At 37.5% G+C, this 14,994-nt stretch overlaps 1 protein-coding gene across 3 annotated transcripts in view; it reads left to right on the top strand.

Annotated features, from left to right (window-relative positions):
* The window catches only part of GRXCR1 (glutaredoxin and cysteine rich domain containing 1), a 308,216-nt gene that overhangs the window by 2,328 nt on the left and 290,894 nt on the right, over nucleotides 1-14,994 (top strand). The gene's annotated exons all lie outside the window — the stretch shown is intronic.

Here is a 14,994-nt window from a genome sequence, read left to right as displayed (position 1 = left end):
TCTGGCAGGGAACTCTGATTCCGGCAACATGACCTTGTCACAGAATCTGTGGTACAATTTAGATGTCAGCAAGATCATTTTAAAACTTTCAGGTTCTATGACCATGCTACTGGTGGATTTAGGAGGGAGAGGGTTCTTCAAGGACAGCTTCTCTAAGGACCAGGTTTTATCATCCTCCACAAGATATGTATCGAATGCATAAAATGTGTGAGGCACCAAGCCAGAGTGCTAGGTGACAAAGACACATAATGCACATGTGAAAGCTAACCAGCAATATGACAAAATGGCTGACACTTAAAGTCCAATAGACTATAGACATCGAGAGAAGGAGAGAGTCCAAGAGCTGAGGTGATCAACATGATTAAACTAGGTCTTAAAGTCAGAGTTAAGGATGTAGAAATGGAGGGAGACATCATTTCAGGTAGGGATGCTTGACATACAGTAAATACTCAATAATGATTGTTTAGTGAATGTTTAAGGTAACTGGAATGATAGAAAAGCATATATCCTTGGGAGGAACAGAGAGATCAATTTGACTACAACAAAGCTTCTCCTCGGGAATCTGTACACCTTAAATGGATGAATTGTGTGTTATATGAATGATAACTTAATAAAGATGTTAAAAAAAATATCTCCAAAGTTGTCAGCCAAAAATTATCAAGGCCAGAAAGTCAAAAAGAGATGTCAGAGGATATTCCTACCTTAGTGGGTTTTCACTTACCTGATATTGCCTGGGTCTTTTGTTGTTTGGGGCCACCAAGGGTTAAGAATTTGGTCTCCTTTGGGAGGAACTCATAGTCATATAGGTGCTCACTAATATACTGATTTATAATAAAGGCTGATGTGTTTTGTGAACTTGTGGCCCAAAGGTAGAGACATGCCTGAGAACCCTGCATCTGATTAGGACTGAGGTGTGGAAAGTTGATTTCCACACTCCTATAAAATACAGACACTGAATAGTGCTGGCCACCAAATTCTATATTCTTTTGCAGGTGCATAAAATAATTGGATAAATTAATCTTAAATTGTAGATAATTACAATTATCTTTTAGTTTAAAATTGAGTTATGACAAAATTCTATCAGATTGCAAATCTGCCTGCTTATTTCAAGGAAAGATGCTTGTTACCTTTGGTATATAGTTGCTATTATATTGATTCAACAGATAGTATAAGGTTAAGATAATATATTGTTAGATTTGTAAGGCACGTTCCCAAAGTCTTCCCATCTTGATTGCTCTCTTTGTGTCACCATCCCTTAACATGCATACCCCTCCAACAAACCAGCACATTCTTTAGGCTCTGTTTCTAAAATATATCTTAATTCTACCCACTTCTTTTCATCTTTGCCACTCTTGTACAAGTCACCATGATCTCTCGCCTGTAAAAGCCTCCTTACTCATCTGTCTGCTTTTATTTTTGTCACACATTCATCTTCTAGAAGCCATGGTTATTATTTTAAAGCACAAATCAGTTTATGTTATTTCTTAAGACTCTTCAGTGGCTTGCCAGAACACTTGGAATGAAACTCAGACCCTTTATGATTTTCTCCTTGCCTGCCTCTCAGACTCCTCTCCTTCTGCTTCCTCATTCAGTCATTGGAGTCAGATGATTCCAGCCCACCCAGCTTAGATTTCCCCACTTCGCCCCCAGTGCCAGCCCCCACCACGTTGCCTTATTCTGTCTTTCTCATAACACTTATCTCTATCTGAAGTTTTCTTATTTGCTTACCTGTTTAGGAGAACTAGGTCTTGCTACGTTTCTCTCATTCCAATTTGTGTCTGTCATATAGCACAGTATCAATACATATTTGTAGAATGAATGGATGAGCTTAAAATTGTGTGCACTGTGATTGATCTGGTTCCTTAAGATTCGAAACTGGAAATAGGTAGAAGAATGGGTAGCATGCTATTTAAAGATACAAGAGGTTGTGCCCTTCATAAACATATATACTGGAATATATTACTTTGTCAGAGTCATTTACATGAAATAATTTAGAGCATATTTATTGTGAAGTACTTGATATTGAAAAAATCTTGTGAATACCATATTGGCTTTTGTCAAAATTAAGTGATGAAATTTTAAAAACGAACCAGTTTCAACTAAAAGCTCTAACTCTGTTGTCATTGAATAATTCAGGCACTTACTCTTACTCATAATGATAAGATCAATACTTTTCTCTCATGCCTGTGATTCATTTCTCATGACTGTATCATCATTCTCTTTTCAAACACCTTGGCAAGTTTTTAATTCAGAATTATAATGTCTTTATTATAATGTCTTTAAACATTATTATCTTCTTCATATACTGGGAATTCCCAACAAAAAGTACAATGATTTTTTCTTGACTATAATTGAAAATACTCTACTCATGTTTAAATGAAACTGGAGTTTTAAAATGTGGCTTGGTATTATAAGAAAGAACTTTTAATAGAAATTTTAAAAACTAAAAAAAAAAAAAAAAGAAAATTTAAAAACTATCATCCAATATATTTAAAATAGCATTAAGTTCACATACAATCATTTTGGAAAATAATTTTCCGAATATTTTACTGAAAAAGTAAATGAACATTCAAGGGGAAACAATCCTGTTGAGAACTTAAATTCATATTTCTTATTTGAAACTGGTAAGAAACTAATTAAAAACAATCCTAGTGTTGAGAACTTAAATTCATACTTCTTATTTGAAACTGGTAAGAGACTAATTAAATGGTAAGATTTTTACTTCAAAAGTCTCTTTCCTATCAAAGCCAGGAATTGAAAATTAATACTGTTAATGCTTCCCCCCAACCCCATTACATTCTAGTAATGCTGATCCTTTGTAAAATGCTGTTGTAAAATACCCCATGAACTTCATGGGTAATACATTTAGCATATCATGTTATAGATTTTGACATTTTAAAAAAGCAGCTTTATTGAGGTATAATTGACATAAGCTTCATATGTTTAAAGTGTAGAACTTGACAAGGTTGGACATATATGCACCTGTGAAGCCATCACTGCGTTCAAGATAACATATCTATTACTTTCAAAAGTTTCCTTCTGTCCCTTGGTGTGGTTGTTATGTATAACTAGAGATGCTTTTTCTCCACTTTATTGAGTGCCCACCATGTTCTAGATACTGAGCTGAGTATTGGAGATTGAGTAGTCAGCTAAAACAAATAAGTTTCAGGCCCTTATAGAACTTACGACATTAGTCAAATAATTATGTAAACAAATATAAATATATATCATACTCTAAGGAAATGTAGTCTACACCTGTATATATTGAGTGTATTACAAAGCATTTCTGGGTTTTCACATTGTATCTAGAACTCTTCAAATTTGTTTATATGTGGCTTTGTTATAGATCTAAAAAAGATATACTAACAGTTTGTTTCTACTGGATGTGATGGCTTTTATCTTGAAAAAAGTGTGGTATTTGTTATATGGAAAGGATAACCACTAAAAGCAAGAACTTTTATTATAATATATTTCCTTGATGTTGCCCAGAAAGCCAATATTGGAAATAAAAAGAAACACCCAAGAAAATCTCTTTTTTTTCTTGCCATGTCAATTAGGTGCTCTTTCAGGGAGGAAAGATGACAATACTGAGGAAAAAACTATTGAAAGAGATGAAAATCTCAGAACTTTTTTTGAACAATTGAGTATAACAGTAAATGAGATAAATATAATTATAAATACAGTTTTGTAACTCCATGACTTTTAATTTAGAAACAATGCCAGGCTTAAAAAATGATTTCCTGATTAACTGAAATAAGCCATAACTTTCAACTATGAAATATTTGCCAGTTGTGTTTTGGCCTCTTGGATGATGTAGCCTCTGCTCGGGTTCATAATTCACTGCAGTGTTTAGCAGATTTATTGGAGAATAACAATGTTTTTTTCCTCCCTCTGACCCTAAAAAATCGGAAACAACATCTGCTGGAAAGAGGAATTATTTATCACCGTAGTTTCTTGGCAACTTTGAACTCTAAGGAAATCTACCAAATGGAGAAAGAGAATCAATCCAGGGTTACATTTTAGTCATCCCCCAAAGAAAAGAAGGTAGGGGAACACTATAAAGAAAGGATGTAAAGGAAGTGAAGTGACTGCAGGTTCAAGGTTTGTGGAGCTAGAGACACTGGAGGTGAGAGCACAGTGAGCAAGTGCTAAGTAGGAGAGCAGACGCTTGGACTTTTGTATAGATGGGCTTCCCTATGCCAGACTTTAAATGTGGGCCCCTCTTCCCTGCCTTTTTCTCTTGTCTATTTTTTTTTCCCATTTGGTTTGTACTCTTAAAACTGACCTCAGCCTGTTAAATTGGAACCTCTTTCCTCCTATTCCTGCATCCATGCTATTCTGACTCCCGCTTGATGCTCATGCTTTCAGAAGTCATATACTGTCTAACTGAGGCAGCTGCAATCTGTGGCCTGCATCACCCCTCAGTTTCCAGTGCCCACTGGCTTCATCTTATACCTCCTTCCGGCTCCTGTTGGCTTCTGACTTGTTCTTGATCTACAAAGTGCAGGAGGCAAAGGGAAACCCGTAGTTTGGGAAATACTGAGAGATAAATTTGAATAAATGCACAGGAACCAAATTAGGGAGGACCATGCAAACCAGCAAAAGTGATGGACTGTATGCACAGAATGAAATGAGAGGCAGTGTGGGGTCTGGACACAGAATAAAATTGGGCTTTAAAAAGATCCTTGTGATAACAGAATGAAGAGCATGAATTAGAAGCAGAGACTCCAAGTTGGAAAGGACAAAGATCTGTTCAATTAGCAGAGAAAAAGGTGATTTTTATTTTTATTTATTTTATTTATTTTCTTAAGTTTATTTGAAAGGGAGGGAGAACGAGAGATTGAGAGAACATGAGTGGGGAAGGAGAAGAGAGAGGGGGAGAGAATCCCAAGCAGGCTCCACTCTCACAGTGTGGAGGCTGATGTGGGCTTGAACTCACAAATCCAGAGGTCATGACCTGAGCTGGAATCAAGAGTCGGATGCTTAACTCACTGAGCTACCCACACACATGGAATAGGTAGTTTTTGAAAAAATTGAACATAACATGAGGAATTTTTAGTAATACTTATGGGACTATGGAGAATAAAGGACATGTTAATCTGAAAAATATAGATAATTTTCTCTGTATAGTATAGATATAACTATAGACATAGATAATGTCTGTATTTGAACTTTTTAGATGTTGAGTCGATTTCCTATTGAATCAATTTATGACATTCAAAGAGGGGAGATTGCCTTTGCTACTTGCTTTGAAATGTTACGTATGTTATATTTGAGCATATGCTTAATTAATGGAAGTGTTTCATTTATCTTTTAAAGCTACTATACATTTCAGTAGCCCAGAGAAAATGTATGATTAATCTAAAAACCTCATTGGTATCAACACTGATGTAATGAAAATCACTGGACTCAAAAGACCTGGTTTGCATCTCAGTTCTGGCCGTTTCTAGTGGCTTGATTTGGGGAATGCCATTAAAAACCTTTCTGAACTTCAGGTTTGCTTAGTGGGTTACATGGAGGCTTTGCAATCAAACAGCTAGATTCATATTCACATTCTATCTCTTACCAGGTTACCTAATTTCTCTCTGCCTCAGTTTCCTCATCTGTAAAATGGAAAATAATTATAATGTCGATTTTATAGGAATATTGTGAGAAATACATGAGGTAATTTATTACAATGTAATAGACAAATTTTAGTTAATAAATTTGTTAGTTAATAAATTATTACCATTTAATTAACCCAACATCTCTTTCTACTCCGAGTGACAGAAAATTAAATGATTTTAGGTATCAGAGGCATATTCCTAACGCCTTCTTTTTTTGTATAGTCAAATAACACAAGTTTACTTAATTTATCACTTGTATGACAAATAGCACAAATGTTGGATATATAATTTTAATGCAGGATTCTATTTATTGATTTTCAGAGACTTGTTGGGAGGAATACTCATTAGTAGTATTTATTAAGATGCCAGGGGTGCCTGGGTGGCTCAGTCGGTTAAGCGCCGGACTTCAGCTCAGGTTATGATCTCACGGTTCGTGTGTTCGATCCCTGCATCGGGCTCTGTGCTGACAGCTCAGAGCCTGGAGCCTGCTTCAGTTCTGTGTCTCCCTTTCTCTCTCTCTCTGCCCCTAGCCCCCCTAAAATAAATAAACATTAATTTTTTTTTAAAAAAGATGTTAAAAAATATGCCTGTATGTGTCACTTAGAATAAGATTCAGTTGCCCATAATATTATGAAAACCCCAAAATAACAGTGGTTTTTACGAAGTTGAAGTTTGTTTCTTTGTCATATAAAAAAAGTCTGAAGATAGGCTCTATACTGTCATCAGAGGTCCAGGGTCTCCCCTTTCTGCTCTGCCATGTTTACAAGTGGTTTCCATCCTCAAGGTCACCTCTGGGTCCTGTCTGGCTTCTGTTGTGCCAGCCAGAACATCCACATTGAAGATGGGGAAAGGAATAAGGATAAAAAGGGATCCCAGCATGCTTTAAGCATCTGTTACTGAAATCTTACCTAAAAGTTATGCTCGTATCTTTCTGGCTAGAACTCAGTCACATGGCCACAGCTGAAAAGGAGGCTGGTAAATTTAGTTTTTTATTCATCTGGCAATGTACCTGGATAAAACATGAGGTTCTGAGGAAGAAGAGAGTGGATTTGAGAGTAGGCAACCTACATTCTCTGGTATACTTTCAGTTAAATCTCAGAAATCATTCTCAAGGTTGCATTATTAAAATTTTGGAGTTCTTCATGGACATTGTAGTGGAACTATGTTTTGGTCAAATAGTGTTTTAAATATGTATAAGAAAAAAAAGATTTTACTTCTTTTTAGAAACAGGCTTGATTAAACAGGTTTGTAACTGCTGAGGCTTAGCCCCAAATTTATTAAATGCTAATTGAAAATAATATTGAATTGAGGACAGTTGAAAATAGAGAGGGAAATTAATTTAATGAGGTAGTAACTTAGTTGTTAAAGTGACTTCCTGGTTAAAAACAAATAGAATCTGAGAGATGAAAAAGAGATGGGCAATGGATGACGTAGAAACACAGAAAGATCTTCTATTTCAGCTTTTCCCCCTTCTGTTCACATCAGAAAACAGAAAGATCAGAGAATTTGAGGTGTGAAGAGAGACAATATATAATGGCATTTGGGGAACATAAGTCTGTCAGCTGTACACAGATTGTACTTTGTGGGAAAAGGCCCAGACCTTGCTAGGAAGCTATTGGGGCCCTGTTGTCCATGGGGGTTTTCTGTGTTCTTGACAATGGCTTTTGGATCCTGAAAGGACTATCTGAAGCAAACTTTATCTTCTAAAAATTAGTATTTAATGTACTAAATACATATGTTAAAAAATAGAGTTCTTTTTTAAGCTTTAAAATTCAACTTGATCGGGGCATTTGGTGGCTCAGTCGGTTAAGCATCCTACTCTTGATTTCAGCTCATGTCATGATCTATGGTTTGTGGGTTTGAGCCCCACGTCCGGCTCTGTGCTGACAGTGTGGAGTCAGCTTGGGACTCTCTGTCTCCCTCTCTTTTGGCCCCTCCCTTGCTCTCTCTCTCTCTCTCTCTCCTTCCCTCTCAAAATAGATAAACTTAAAAAAATAAAATTCAACTTGATCATTTTATTCTATTTAAAAATCTAGCAGATTTTAAGAATTACTTTTGAGGACATGGTTGATTAATGTTTGATTCCATTCATAAACTAAAATGACTTTAAGCATTTTAAACTACACTTATGAAGTTGAATTTTGTTTTCTTTTTAAGTCCTTCAGTCATCTGTAGGCTTTCAAGTGTTTAAGTAACCATTATAATAAGATAAATTTAACTTATGAAAATAAGTCTTAGGCTTTCTCAAATTTTCAAATAACTGATGGATTTCAGCATAAAATCTTTGGTATAAATCAATTTTCCTGTCCCATCAATTTAATTTGGAATCATAACATGACATATTTTTGTAGTAGGTCCAATTCTCTGGATTATTATTTCTAAACTTTACTAAAAGATATTAGTACTTATAGGTTTGATGTACTTAGTCATATATAGACTTAATTCTCCAAGTTTAAAGCTACTAATTCTCTTGGAAACAATTATGCCATCCAAACAATTTTACGGTTAGCATTCCAAGTACTTCTGGAGGTTACACTTTAAATTAGCTAAGACTGAATATTAACCAGAGATATCAACTGAGACATCTGAGCTCTGGAACTACGGATACCCTTGAAATTTGTTTTAGATCTTTGGCTGTCAATGGGCCTCAGTCCTCAAGATTCAAGTCCCCATTACCTCACATTTCTCCTCACATGCAGAAGTTATATTTGATCCATTTGATTGGCTTCAGCTAATCTATTACTGTATTATTTTACTTCAAATTATTTTCAAATTTTTTTCCTGCTAGTACTAATATGTATAGTTCTTTTCATGACATTGGATTGAGTTTTATTTATCTTCCAAGACTTTTTATAATTGGCTCCTTTTAGTTTTAAGGTCTAAGCTTATAGTCAAGGGACCCTGAACTAGGGTGGTGGCAATTGGAATGGAAACAAAGGGAGAAATGGAGAGGTGTCACGAGAGGAGAATGGAGAGTAGATGTTAGGATGAGGAATGGATTCGTAGAAGAGGAAACATCGAAGAAAGATCCCAGAGGTAAGTTGGAGATTGGCAGTTCCAAACCCTCAGTCCATATCTATTCCCCCTACAAATCCCCTGCAGTTGGTGATATGCTCTCCTACTGACCCCTATGAGAACACACAACCTGGAGTATTTATCCAGACTAAGGTATAGAAAATCTATAATTCCAGAGTTTCTTCTGGGTCTTCTGGTAGCTATAATTTGGCAAGCAAGGACAGATAACTGTTGTTTGAAATGATGGATTTTTCTTCCTCACCAATAGGCTCTTCCCTGTGTTTTAGAAAGTGGAGGCTGAATATGAGAGTAGAAGTTGGAATGTACATTTGTAATGACAAGTGCTGTCTTCTTACTGAAAGAGGGACTGTGTGAAGATTATTCAATGTTTAGGGAACTCTCTCTTCTTTAGTATGAACCTATTCTGTATGGTCTCAGAAAATCACTCTCAGGGGGTGTGTGTGGTAGAAACAGAGATGTACAAGTTCAGTACAATTTTTATTTTTTAATTGATCAGGGAGAATGAGGAGGCATGTTGTCTCACACTGATGGAAGGATGTCCTATCAGGCAGGTCCTTAAAGTACCACTATTCATCCATCTACAGTCCTCACTGTTTATTTCATTCTAGACTGAGTTATTCAGTATTTGGAAAGTAGGCGATCGAGTCCACTGTATTCCACTGGTTTCAGGAGAATGGGGATTTTCTTAAGTAGAAATGGAAGTTAGCACTGAAGGTTTAAACATTTGGGGGAGAGGGGCGCCTGGGTGGCTCAGTCGGTTAAGTGTCCGACTTTGGCTCAGGTCATGATCTCATGGTTTGTGAATTCGAGCCCTGCATCAGGCTCTGTGCTGACAGCTCGGAGCCTGGAGCCTGCTTCAGATTCTGTGTCTTCCTCTCTCTCTGTCCCTCACCCACTTGTGCTCTGTCTCTCTCTTTCAAAAATAAATAAACATTAAAAAAAAGCATTTGGGGGAGAAAGGAAGAAGGGGTAGTGAGACAGGTAAGCAAGTCTAGAAACTACAGTATTCCTTCAAAGAGATTCCCTGTGAATGGATTCAGCTACCTTTTTTCCTTTCCCATTAGACTATGGAAGCATATTTATCTTAATGTTTTATGTTACAAATTTTCAACAGAATTTTGACATGTTTCAGATTTACAGAAAGTTGCTAAATGTAACAAAGAATATTTTACTATTTTTGCTTTATCCTTCTCTGTTGTTTTTCTGAAAAGTTTGAGAGTAATTTCCTGACATGATACCCCTTACTCCTAAGTAATTCAATGTGTGGTTTCCTCAAGTAAGTGCATTCTTTTACATAGCCACAACACAATGATTAAAATCAGGAATTTAATGTTAAAATGATACTTGTCTCTAATCCCCAGACCTTACTCAGATTTTGACATCTGTTCCAACAATGTTCTCCAGAAAGTGTGTTGCATTCAGTTGTCATGTTCCTTCTGTCTTCTGTAATCTGGACCAGTTCTTCAGTCTTTCTTTGTATTTCATCACCTTGACACTTCTGGAGAGTGCAGGACAGTTGTTCTGTACTATCTCTTTCAGTCTGGGTTTGTTTGATATCTCCTTGTGGTTTGGGCACGATTACTGAGGAAGTGAGGCTGTGTTCTTCTCAGTGCACCCTATCAGGAGGCACACGATGTGGATGCTTCAGTACTATCGATGTTAATCTTGATCACCTGGTTAAGGTTGTAACTACCAGGCTGTCACTATTTGTCCTCTTGTAATTAGCAGTATCTGTGCAGGAGACCGGTTTTACATTTTTAAAACATTTTTTAATACATTGTACAGTTTAATTCTACTCTCCATATTTGGAAAGGAAGTTTTGTTTCTTTTTCATTTTTCCCAGATATGCTCTTTGCTTGTCCATTCTCCGCTGTGCCACTGGTACCCACCCCTTACATCTCTGCCCTGGGTCTGTTCACACTGCCTCAGTGGAGTATTGAGGGGTGGGAGGGAGAGCCCACAATTCCCATCACTCCCCCCATCTCTTCAATTCCCAGGACACAACTGGGAATTGTAAAATGTAAAATTGTAAAAAATCCGTAAAAATGACAGGAACATTTGGGAGTTTTTTGAAAGGGAGTATATGAAATGGAAAATAAAAGGATATTTGATGTACTTTTCTCACTCTGTGACATTTCTGAAAGCTTTCCCTGCTGAGTAGTTTTCTGAACACCTTTCTTACAAAAGACACTGAGCCAATTTGTTCTGTAGACCTTACGTACCCCTCCTCTTCTGTTATGTGGGAAGCTTAGTTCCTACATGAGATCAAACTCACTGAACTTAAAAAGTACTACAATCACACCGAAAAACTAATATGTTAATATTATTACACATCTAGTAAAAGCTCAGAATTCCTTCTCATTTAGCAACTCTTTGTAGACAAATTAAATATAAAGCTAGAGGAAATGTTCTCATTATAGAAAAACTCAGCATAATGAACAGTCATGGTGAAAGGGAAGATTTTACTCTGACCTATAAGATATCTTGTTGCTTCTGGTTTTTCTTTACAGGTTAGTGGGAAATTTATAGGGTAAAACATGGGTATTTCAATGTCTGTTTCTATAACACGTGAGATAACATGTTCAGGGAATGTGCGTGTGAGAAATGAGATACCACTTTCAATGAGAGGTAATCAAAAGAGTTGCATGCTTACTGAAATTTCCATTCTGCCAAAAACCTGCTCCAATAAATATTTCATTCTAAATAGGAAGAGGAAAAGCTAATCTCACATTCTCTCAATTTCATTTTAGATTGTTTTCTGGCATTGGGAAATAAATAGGGAGACTTTTGTTTTTGCTTTTGTTTTTTCTTATCACAACACAGGGTGTCTTGGAACTACTGACAGTTGAGAGCGTTGAAACAATGAGTGAATTATTTGGATTGGTTACCTTGAAGAAGCCTCAAGGATTTGGCAGGCATTCAAAAGCCAGAGATTGAACGAGTTAAGGATAAAATTGATCTGCCTTACAGCTTTCTGTCCAAAAGACTGCCTGGTTTTGTTGCAGCTTTGGAGTCTGATCTGTCTTGTCTAGAACCCTGAGAAATTTTGAAAGCCCCGACGAACACCCAGTAAAATCTACCAAGCAAGGTCCAGGAACCTGCCTCCTTCCACCAAGACACAGGCATCTAGGCACCTTGCTCAGGCATAGACAGCGCATCTTGGAGCAATCAGCCTGTTCCCCTTGAGCTCTGTTCTCTTATTTCCTCAGTACATGCAACTGTCTGAGCTTCTGACTTAGACACAGCAGAGATACTGTTGCTGCCGGAGGGTAATAGTTTGTTCTGTTATCCTGGAATGCCCTTGCACTGAGAAAATTAGAAGCTGGAGAGCTCAATGAATTTTCCCACTGTACATTTCTCGTTAGCTCTTCCTGCCTCTGATTCTTCCTGCCATTTTAGAGGGAAGAGCCATCCCACTTCTCAGGCTTCCAGCTTGCCCATGGAATCAGTTGGGTACATTTAATGCACACAGAGGAAATGCTTATAGAGCAGGTAGCAAAAATAAGGACAGAATGTTTTGTTTTTCTGATCCCTCAGAGAATGGGATATTCCATGTAAGTGTATTTTCTAGACAACTGAATGAAACTTCTGCCTTAAACATCAAAGTCTATTTTTAACTGTGAGAAGCAGTGTAGCATAATGATTAAGCACATAGACTCTGAGGCAGATTATCTGTAAATAAATCCTGACTCTACCACTTTCTAGCTTTGGAACTTTTCGTCCTGTACTTAACCTCTTTTAGCTCAGTTTCCTCATCTGTAAAGTGGGGGCGAAAGTAGAGTTATTGTAAGAATTAAATAGGATTAGATGAATTAAAATATGTAAAGCATGTAAAACAGTGTTAAGTATGTTGAGTCCCAGAAGTTATTATTAATTCAACTATTCATATGCAAATCTTGCTATAAAATTGTACCCACCTTCTTTTTTTATTTTATAAAACACATTGAACATTGAGTACTTGGTGCCTTCATACCCAGAGAAATAATAGTCATGCCTTCAGACCCTGCTATGATGACGCTAATGGTGAAAGATAGCTAATATTGTTTATTTTGCAGGTTTCGTGAATGTTATTGGTAATCCCTATGGTACACCTCTAAGATACGTACACTTATAAATAGGCTGAGAGGATTTACGTGCTTTCCCAATTTCACACCACGAGAAGTAAGATTTGAGATGCAGATCCAGAGGCTGTGGGTTGGGAGCTGGTGCTCTTGGTCACCTCACCCCACTTTCTGGTGGCTGGGCTTTCTTGTCACCACACCAGTCGTTCTCAGACCTGAGCATGCATTAGAGCTCCTGGCGGCCTTGTGAGAGCATTTGCTGGATGGCTGGCCTCCTACCCCAGAGGTTCAGATTCAGTAGTTCTGGCATGGAGCCCGGCACTGGGGTGCTAGCTTGCTTGGTGCCATGGATGCTGCTGGTCCAGATTACCCTTTGAAAACTGCTATCCTGCACCCAATGACTCCATACTATTTCTAATTCCAACTTTTTTTTTTTATTGCCCCATTACTGTTAACGGCACTTGAAGCTATCTCTGTTCTTTTGCTCTCAAACCCTATTAAACATACGTTCAGCTGTTTTAAAACCCTCTGCAGCTTACCTCCTGTGGTATTGAATGTGTGCATTTTATGGCAGCAGTTGCCGCTGAGAGGTTCCTACACTTGTAGCTCAGCTCCTTGGAGCATTTGGTTCATTAACTCTGCGAGGAGCTTCACTTACTTCTTTGCATAGTGCTTCCTTTTATTTAAATGTGGGAAAAGTGTTGAGTAACTAAGCTTAATAGATTTAAAATGCCCATCATATGCCACTTTTCTCTCCTCAATGTTGAAGCCTTCACACCCATCGGAGGATATTCTCTGATATCGCATAGTACAACCTAGCACACCGATGACTTGGGTTTTTAGCCTCCTCAACTCGGGAGTCTAGCTCCAGGACCTAGAAGGACCTCTCCTTCTCTCTCTGCCCCTCCCCTGCTTGCACACGCTCGCTCTCTCTCTCTCTATCAAAATAAATAAACTTAAAAAAATTTAAATCTAATTTTTATATCATCTCTTCTAGAAAATAGAAGAGAGGGAACACTTTTCAATTCATTATGAAGCTAGTATTACCCTGGCACCAAAATCAAAGACCATACAAAGAAAAGAAACCATATACAATATTCCTCATGAATATAAATGCAAAATCTTTAACAAAATCCTGGCCAATAGAATTCATCAATATATAAAAAGAATTACATTCCATGATCAAGTGGGTTTTATTCTGGGGATGCAATCAATGGATTTTTTTAAAGGATTTGAGAATAGAATAAGATCAGGACTAAATATAAGACTATGGAAAATTTTGTATTTATTTCCTTTCTTTAAACACAGAATGTGTTTGGGACCCCTGGGTGGCTCAGTCAGTTAAGCCTCTGACTTGGGCTTAGGTCATGATCTTGTGGTTTACAAGTTCGAGCTCCTCGTTGGACTCTGGGCTGACAGCTCAGAGTCTGCAGCCTGCTTCAGATTCTGTGTCTCCCCCTCTCTCTGCCCCTCCCCTGCTCATGCTCGCTTTCTCTTTCAAAAAAAAATGAACATTAAAAAAAAGTTTAAGCACAGAATGTGTTCAACAGTGCTATAAAATGCACCATGCTGTTTAGTTATTGTGTGAGCTCTGTGCACCCAGGAATATAATCCATGGTGTTGATTCTGTTTTCTTTTACTAGTTATATAATTTTACCTCAGGCAAACTTACAGCAATTTTGTGTGTGATTTTTTTTTCATAAATAGCATTTGTAAAAGAAATATAACTACTACATTGTTTTCAAAATGAAAGTAAGGGGTGCCTGGATGGCTCAGTTGGTTGAGCGTCTGACTCTTGATTTTGGCTCAGGTCATGATCTCACGGTTCATGAGTTTGAGTGCTGCATCAGGCTCTGTGCTGACAGCGAGGAGCCTGCTTGAGATTCTCTTTCTCCCTCTCTCTGCCCCTGCCCCACTCACTCGCATGTGTGCCTGCGCGCTTTCTCTCAAAATACATAAATGAAAACCTAAAATCACTGCATTGCTTCATTAATGATATGCACAATTTGGCTTTTTAAAAAAACATATCTTAGTAAATGATTATACTTACGAATACAATTTTAGTTAAATGATTGACTCTATTGAACACCAAGTGATCAAGCATTGTCAATTTTAAAAGGCTTTTAAGGGGCGCCTGGGTGGCTCAGTCGGTTAAGTGTCTGACTTCGGCTCAGGTCATGATCTCACAGCTTGTGAGCCCTGCGTTGGGTTTGCTGTTGTCAGCTAGGAGCCCAGAACCTGCTTCAGATTCGATGTCTCCCTCTGTCTCTGCCCCTTCCCTGCTAATGCTC

This window comes from Panthera pardus, unplaced genomic scaffold, assembly GCF_024362965.1.
Source record: "Panthera pardus isolate Hobbes unplaced genomic scaffold, ASM2436296v1 HiC_scaffold_13, whole genome shotgun sequence".
In the NCBI taxonomy this organism is placed as follows: domain Eukaryota; kingdom Metazoa; phylum Chordata; class Mammalia; order Carnivora; family Felidae; genus Panthera; species Panthera pardus.
The sequence above is the reverse complement of the archived record's forward strand: the minus strand, read 5'-3'. Positions and strand labels throughout refer to the sequence as shown.